The sequence below is a fragment of the Dipodomys ordii genome, unplaced genomic scaffold (assembly GCF_000151885.1).
Source record: "Dipodomys ordii isolate 6190 unplaced genomic scaffold, Dord_2.0 Scaffold49, whole genome shotgun sequence".
Taxonomy (NCBI): Eukaryota; Metazoa; Chordata; class Mammalia; order Rodentia; family Heteromyidae; genus Dipodomys; species Dipodomys ordii.
The window spans coordinates 2,773,487-2,782,847 of NW_012267265.1; positions in this window are offsets into that span (position 1 = coordinate 2,773,487).

A 9,361-nucleotide genomic window follows, 5' to 3' on the forward strand; every position below is an offset into this window, starting at 1 on the left:
GGGGGAGGGGGGGGAGGCTGGGAAAGGATGTGAAGGGTAAACAAAGGAGGAGGCTGCAATGCTTGATAAGAAATGTACGCATTATCCTGCCAATGTAATTGTAACCCCTCTGTACAGTGTGTTTACAAAAAAAAATAAAAATAAAAAAAGAATGTTATATAGTCTTAAAAGAAAACTGCAACTTTTGGAGGTCAATGTAGCTATTGTCAAATGTAGCTATTAGGTTACTTACATTTGTTTAACTAGAATGTTTTCTTGGTTCTTCATAATCATGTTTGTTTGATACTAGAAGAATTCATCTATAAAATTATTTGGTCCGAAGCCTTAAAAAAATCACCTAAAGCTGGTTATTAGTCTTTTACATTATTGTAGTTCACTCTACTAATTTATGTTTGATAGCTTTTCAGCATTATTAATGTAGTGCTATATAACAATCACTTTTTTGAGAACATTGTAGATACCTACTTTTTGTTGTTGTTGTTTGCTTAGATTTATAAGTGCTGTATTTGCTCTCTAAAGGAACAGTTCTTAGCTTTTATGATCACCTATGGATTTTTTTTCAACTTGTAGTTGCTTATTGCTGTAGTACAATACAGTTTGTCCCCTCCAAACTCGTGACAAAGTTTGGTCCCCAATGTGATAGTGGTGAGAGGTGGTATAAACTTTAAGAGGTGATTAGAAGAATATTAAGAGGGATTATGCCTTTCTCCAGGAAGTGGGCTGCTTCTCCCAGCACTGGTTGATCACTGCAAGCATGGCCTGGTATGCTTTGTCTTTCCCACAGATGGCAGGCAGCCTACTTCCCTTTCTGCTTTTAGATGATGCTCTGATGCAGCCCAAGGCCCTCTAGACCTTGGACTTCTAGCCCATCAGACAGAGTTAAATAACCTCTTTCCTCTCACTAGTGACCTAGTTCCAAGTACTCTCTTATGGCATCAGACAACAGACTAAGATCCTTATTCATCTTTCATCTTAGTTGGGATTTTGTTTTCCTCTTGCTTTCCTTAAGGTTTAATTGCTCATTTTCAAATCTTTTACAAGTTTTTAAAATATCTATTTTCATCCATTCATGTTGGATGCTATGTTGCAGTTTTCAAACATAACTTTTATTATTTAGAGTATTCAAGTCTTATTTTTATTATTTACTGTAAGCCTCATAAAGAATTTTTATTGCTCTTATTTTTTTGTATAGTCTCTAAACCAGACTATCTGGAAATTTTTTCTTTCCTTTGAGAGTTGCCTTCGTGTAACAATTTCTTTGTTTTAAAAGATGCTTTTAATTTCCTATTGTCATTTCTTTTGTCTTTGCTTAGTGAATCAATTTTAGTTTATAGATTTCAATGTTACTTTAGTATCATTTCCTTGGCACTCTGGCTGTCTTAGTCTCTTCCCACTGCCCTCCTACACACATACATACATATACATAATAGACTTTGTTTCCATCCGTGTCATCTTTTCTTTTATCATTTTTTCTCCTTTCCTATATTTGGGCTCTTGAAGGGTTTATTGAACATTTCAAACTTTTTTATTGTTATTATTATAAAAGTGATGTACAGAGAGGATGGTTACATAAGTCAAGTAATGAGTATATTTCTTTTTGAACAGTGTCACTTCTTTCCTCATTTTCTCCCACACTTTCCTTCTCATCCCCCCACAAGTTGTATAGTTCATTTTCAACATAATGTCTAGGGAGTATCACTGTTACATTGGTTCACCCTTTGTCCCATCATTTCTGTGCTCCCACTAACCCTCCCCAAAAGAGACAAACATATTAAAGACAAAGGTACAATAAACACAGTGACAAAGGAGCAAAACAAAACAAAACAAAAAAGCAAAATAACAAAAAACCTCTTGTTTGAATTTCTTGGAGTTCATTTCAGTGAGTATGATTTTATTTATTTTTATTTATTTATTTTGGGGGGTCCGTTCATGGGGCCTGAATTCTGGGCCTGGGCGCTGTTCCTCAGCTCTTCAGCTCAAGGCTAGTGCTCTACCACTTGAGCCACAGTGCCACTTTCGCTTTTTTCTTTTTGCTTATGTGGTGCTGAGGAATCGAACCCAGGGCCTTGAGCATGCAAAGCAAGAGCTCTACCACTGAGTCACCTTCCCAGTCCCCGTGAGTATGATTTTAGATCATACACACATAGCTATTGAGAGACTTCTCAGAAAAAAATAAAAGAATGGCCAAGAGACGCACAAAGAAATGTTCAACATCTCTGGCCGTAAAAGAAATGCAAATCAAAAGAACACCGAGCTTCCACTTCACTGCAGTTAGAATGGCTATTATCAAGAAAACTAACAATAACAGATTCAGGTAGGAATATAGCCAAAAGGAAATGCTATTACACTTTGGTAGGAATGTAAAATTGTTCAATCACTCCAGAAAGCAGTAGACTAGACATAGAGCTTCCCTATGACCCAGCAATTCTACTCCTGGGCATTTATCAGATAGACCAAAACAAGGCCACACTAAAGCTACCAGCACAACCATGTTAATTTCAGCATTGTTTACACAGCCAAGATATGAAATCAACACAGATGCCCCTCAGTGGATGAAAGAAAATGTGATATATATACACAATGAATTCTATGCTTCTATCAGAAAAAAATGATATTGTACCATTCACATGGAAATAGAATTTGAAAAAAAATTATATTAAGTGAAGTAAGCCAGAGCCAAAGGAACATAGGTTGCACAGTTTCCCTCATTTGTTGTAACTAGAATGTACCTGTAAATCTATAACACAATTGGACATGATTAGGTATTACAGGATTCTAGGCATTTACACAATGAGACCAAAGGAGGATATTCTTAGGAGACAATCACAAAGGCTCAATAGCCATGTTAAACTTTTAAATTCAACTTACTATAATAGACAAGCCTTTCTCTTTCATTGTTTTTATTCTATTAATTACTATTTTTCCTATTTAGCTCTCCTTTACATTATAGTACCATTGCTCTTAGATGCTAATCACCTATTGATCTATTAAGAGATCGACACTTGTTTTTTTTTAATCACTGGCCATGCAAGCTACATAGATGTAATATTTTATTGATTCTTACTAAATACACAATGAAAGAGACTTAGAATTTATTCTTGTTTCTTACAATAAGGTTCATTGCTTCAGAGAAGTCACCTTCCTATATATTAAAATAACAGATGTGCCTGATTTTTTTTCCTGTCTCCTCGGCACACCTAAGGCAAAGGAAATTCTCTTCTTGCCACAATAAGATGTTAAGAAATTATCAAAGACTGGTAGTTCTCCATTCAAACCTTTCTAACATAAAAGTGTATAAATATAAAAAGTTGAGATTTACTGTAATCATACCTTTCTAATTCAGAAGTACAGTGGCCTGGGGAGAAATAGGAAGTATCTGAAGCCAAAGACAGCAAGTAGCCGCCAGGAATTAGCTGGCAGAAGGCCACCATTCTTTGCCTGGCACAGTGGAGTTTGTTACAGACCACAAAGAAGAGCCCACACTCCTTGCCTTGTGGGCCAATTAAACAGGGAGTAAATGCCACTTTGGGCATCCCCACTTGCCATGACTTCCTGGAACCAATTGTGTTTCCCAGAAGCAGTAATAGAATCCATATTCCTTTGGATAGAAGAGGGAGGGAAAGATACAGTGGCTTATTAAGATTTTTGTTGGGCTCCGTGCATATGCTCCTAGTACTTCACCTATAGATCCTGTGTCCAATAAAGCCTTGCTTCGTTTAAATCCTATTTATTCAAACAAACCAATCTCCAAACTTCCTTTGTGGGAAAGTCACTGCTCTTGCTTTACCAGAATTGATCAAAATTATTCTTTACTGTTATATTCCATTGTCATATCCACTGGGGTCCTATCATCATTAGTCACATGTGCTTAATGGTCTTTGTTAATGTAGGGTTTCTGTGAAATTAAAATGCCTTCTATTGACATCTTAGGATATAGTCATATTCTGTCTGTTTTATGTCTACCTCACGCTGTAATGTTTCTGCAAACAGTACTTAACAACTGGGTCAATTTGCCCATTGACATCTGGGAAAGTGCTAGACTCACTTTGGACCATGAATGGAAGAAAAGTCGAATAGAAGCAAATGCTCTCTTCACATTTTCCCAGTTCCCAGTTCCAAAACAGCTGCAAAACAGCACTTTGGAGATCCCTTTAGCCTTTGGATCAGGGAGGACATTTTTCTCTCTCTGAGTTAACCATAATCCATTCCACCTCAATCCATTCCCCCTCAATAATCCATTCCACCTCAGTTTACATACAACAATTAGATTTTAAATCTGAAGAGTAGGCTATCCTAGAGGTTCACCTTCTATCGCAAAGGCAAAAAAAAATCTCATTTGTAGGATGAAATTGTTAAACACTATTATTCTAAAAAGTATATACTTAGTTGATAACAAAAGCAATAAAATATGAAAGAAGGATTGAAAGTTTTCAGAGAAAATAAGGGAATTTCAAGAAAATAAGTGATAAAAATTCTTCTTAAAATAAACCATCAGAATCATCTTTTATGCCCTCATTGATATTATCTTTTACTTCCTTTTAATCTTTGCTCCCATAAGACCTAGTACCCAATCCCATACAAATCTCTGAAGTATTTTTACTTGAATACCGCCATGAGTTTAAAAATAAAGAAGTAAACACTCACATGAATGTAAGCAACAATATAAACATTCCTTATTTAACCCATCTAGACAGTGATCCACTCACAAAATGTTCACAAATCACTTCGCCATGCTCTGCTATGGCAGTTCTGAAAAAACTCACCTTTTTGCTCACCTTTTTGTTTTGTTTATATATTTTTATAATATATTGTGTTTAGCCAGGTAATATAAGATACTAGTCATATCCCTCCCTTGCACATTCCAAAATGTGTTACCTTCCATCAGTATTTAACAGATCGTGTTGTAAGTAAATTCATTTCCTATGAATCCCCTTTGATATTCACTGGGCAGAAAGACAGGCCTAGTGATAACCCAGGAAGAGATGACATGTTCTACCAGCTTCTTCCAAATCTCGCTCTTCTAAAAAGAGAAGAAATTGGCTATATAAAAGCTTGATTACTGGGGTAGGGGGACAATGGTATTAACCATTCTGTGAATTGCCTGGTTATGAGCACATCTCTTTAACTGAACCAATATTCTATTCCTTCTTCATTTTTCACAGAACATTTGTTGTAAATAAGTTTAGGAAATTTTCTCAATAAGAAATACTCAAGATGCTTGTCCACATGGCATCATTCATTCCAGATAAAAGGAGAAGAACACAATACAAGGGAGTGAAGTTATATCACTAAGGACTGAGCTTAGCCATCCTATTATCCTTCATTATGTGGGCCTCACCCTATTACAGCCCCATGGTCACAAAATCATGGCTGTACTTTATGTATAGAACCTATATAATGGGAGGGAAGAGGAAAAGCAATGAAGAATACTTCGTTACAAAGACTAACATTCCCCATGCCCAGAAGAGACTCCATAATTCTCATTGCCCACAGCTGTAACTATGTGGCTAGTTGTGTAGCTGTGCAATAACAATATGCTATATACACATTTCATCTAATCTCGACCATAGTCTTACAAGTTCCACAATGTCCTTTCCATTTGGTCCTCATTTTATAAATGAGGAAGACACACTTGGAAATTCAATTGTCTGAGGTTACCCTTCAAATAAGTAGAAAAGCTGAATTGGAGCCCAAACACTTTGATTCCAAGCCAACTCTGAATACAGAAAAGTCCTTAAGTGAGCTGGTCCTGGGTTTGTGTCTATCAAATTTGTTCTTGTTATCTGTTCTCCTCTGCATCCGAAGGGGTCAGATTCCTATAATCGTTTTCTCAGGTTCCCTTGTCAACCAACTCTTTGTCAGCTTGACCAATGAAAAGCACTAGTGGGATTATTGGAAGAATGGACAAAGGGAGAGAGTAGTAGATCTACCTTTCTTTTTTACCTTGGCAGTGTTTCCACTTAGCTCTCTAGTTCCACTCGACTGACTGACCATGACACCTTCTTCTGTGTGGCCTGCCTCCTCCTGTACCATCCCATTCCTCTCACCGCTTCCACCACAATTCCCAACCCCTCAGCCAGAGGTTCTGCCAACTTCTTGCTAATCTTTGGCTTTGCAGCCTCTCTCTAACCTGTATGATTCCATATTCCAAATATTGATATATCTCACAAAACATATCTTCTCTTAAAATTTTCTCAGAAGAGGGCTGGGAAGGTGGCTCAGTGGTAGAGCGCTTGCCTTGCAAGCCTGAGGCCCTGGGTTCGATTTCTCAGCACCACATAAGCAAAAGAAGAAAAAAGCCGGAAGTGGCACTGTGGCTCAAGTGGTAGAGTGCTAGCCTTGAGCTGAAGAGCTGAGGGACAGGGCCCAGGCCCAGAGTTCAAGCCCTATGACCAGACCCCCCCAAAAATTTTTTTTCTCAGAAGAAGGCTTTCTGGATTTTTTTTGATTCTATAAATTCCTCAATACAATGTTTTTTTCTCAATTATTTTCAATTTTTGCAATATTTCTAAGGGCAAGTTTGTTGGATGTAAACAAAACAGCAGTTTTCTGATTTGTAGGGAAAGCTGTGTGTCATATTCCATAAAGCAATGGTAAAACATCAGAATCTGTTGGAGACACAGTTTTTTTTTTTAAATACACTAGTATCAGCCAAGGGGCAACATACAGGTTGCTCCAAACTCTGAATTCACACCTGTTTGGAATTGAAATCTACCATATCAGAAGGGTAGAACCTTACCTACTTCTATAGTTCCAGCTTTTTGAGTGGGCTTTAGCATATAGAAGGTGCCCATTAACTATTTCAAAGTATTTTTCTTCAGTATTTCTGACTGAATTGCAAATTAACTGATAAGTGGCTCTTTCATACTTTGCAGGGTGAATGCTTAAAACTTCATATGTTCTCTAAGTAAAGACCTGTGGCCCCAAAATGTTAGAACGTAAAGTCTTTAATTAGCTAGCTAGAGACTTCAGAGGTGCAAAGAAGGCAATTTCTGAATCAATTTTTCCATTAGCTTTGGAGGACAATGCTAAGCCACTGAGGGCCAGAATGGTACTGCTCACCCCCATCACAGAATCAGGAAGCTTTCAAGGAAGACAGGCTAGTTTGGGCAGATGCCCTGTGTGACTTTGCTTGGTCACTTAATATTTATTACATCTCACTACATCTGCCCCAAACTATAGCACAGGAATTAGAGAGATAAAACAATATAAAAATTTTATCAGTGTTATGAAAAATAATGTTATGAACCATAGATTTCCATTATCAAGTTGGAAGAAACTTGAAGATCAAAGTATTTTCCAAAAGAAGGAAACTTCATATCACACACACACACACACACACACACACACACATCTAATTTACAAACATTTCAGTGAGACTTTAGATAAAAGCATGACCTACTGTAGTGAAATATATTCAAGCATGTTAAGTACAAAGGTCTCTCTAAACACCAGTATACAGATGGAAACCTGAAAATTCTTCGCCTGCATTCTTTCAAGGAATGATGCAAATAGCAAGAACAGCCAACAATATTTGGAATGCTCATACTATTATTTACTATCTGTTTCACATTTCATGTTGGAAATGAATACAGAAAACTAGAAATTAATACAAAGACTAGATGATACTGACCACAGAAGAGGAAGTGGCTAAGAGAAACCCTTCAGTTGAATGTGTATGATATTTAATCAACCAGAAGAGAAAGGACAATCTAGATTTTAAAAAATAAATGGATAGGTAGATAAATAAATAAATAAAACCTGAGAGCAAAAACCTGAAGGAAAGTTCTGAAAACCCAGTCCTACATTAACCCACCCCCCCATAGCCCAAAGCAAACAAATAATAAAATCTTTATTCTTTCAGTTTCACCAATAAGGATTCTTTCTTTCCTGTGCTGGAAGACTACATGAGAAAAGCAATTCTTGATCTGTTTTGTATGGCTTATCATGAGTAATTTTGGGGGGAAAAACTATTTCTGAATAACTTTTTCTCTTCTTTAATACCAAGTGGATACAGTTTGGTTTTCATTCATCTCTTACACCAGGCTAGGCTGTACCTTTCTGCTTCACGATCTGGGGTTCAGGTGGTGACATTGTGGATGCTAGCTGTGAGGTCTCAACAAGTATAGACCCTGTATACTCCAAGAAAAAGTTGGCATTGTCACTTGAGTTCTCTTTTCTCATGGTAACCTGGCAACCAAAATGCGTGTCTTTGATGGAAGGCGTTCCTACTAGAAAACAGCTTTATGAAAAGTGTCAGGGTCATCTTTAGAAACCCAAAGAAAACAAAACAACCACCCCCCCATCCCAAAAAATAAGCCTACCACCAAGAAGGCAAAGAAAAAAAATGCACACAACTCAATTATTCAGCTGCACACAACTGCGCCTGTCAGGTCTTGGTAACAACACTCACTTGAATTTAATTAAGTTTGTCTATGTGTCCTGTGAGCTGCTCTCCAAACCCACACCCCAAGGGGGATGAATGAAAAGCCCAAGCCAGGCCCATGAGGCCATTGTTGATAAGGAAGGGCACTGCCTTCCCAAACTCCCACCCCCTATACATAATATGCCCTGGGGGATATAACCTTTTGAAGGGCATATTAGAAAGTTGGGTGGCCTGAGAGCTAAGATAGAGGAAGACTTTTCCCACCACTCACCTACTGGCTCCTTCTTGGATACAATGTGTTCAAGTGTAAAATGCTCAGCCTTGGGAACTTTGAAGTCAATTAGATTTAAATGCCAGCTTGGCCAGGGAGTCTCAGTTTCCTCATTTGTAAGCTAGAAAGTCAAAACCATCTGAAAGATTGACCCAGGTCAAACATTGGAGACATCACCAGCTCTCTAGGACTCTTCCTCATTTCCCTGTTAAAAAATCTTCCTAAGTGAATCCTCACTTTTTGCAAAATAATCTCCAAATTTGGCACTAAGGGCTTTCAAAATCCTGGCTGCTCATTCTTGTTGCCTCCAAAGACCCCCAAAGGGTCTTCTCCTTTGTTCCTTTTGGTCACTCTTGTGAACATGCTTTCTCTTGAATAAATGATCTTTTTCCAGTCACTCTTCAAGACCCCTCTCAAGTATTCCCCAATTCTTTGCTTACTGTTATTATTACTATGTATTAATTTTTACCAATTAATGAGTTTCACCAACTCTTGTTTTAACTCTCCCAGGCAGCTATTCTGGCTCATGGATTCCAAAGCACAGTTTTTACTTTTTGTAATTTTATAGGTTACATTGACCTCCTTTCAGTTTCTTCCCTCCCAATAAACTGTCAAAGGTATTGTTGGAGTTCATTTACTTTTGTATTATATAAATATTTAATAGAATATCTAATAAAAATATTCAGTTATAGACAATTTCTAGA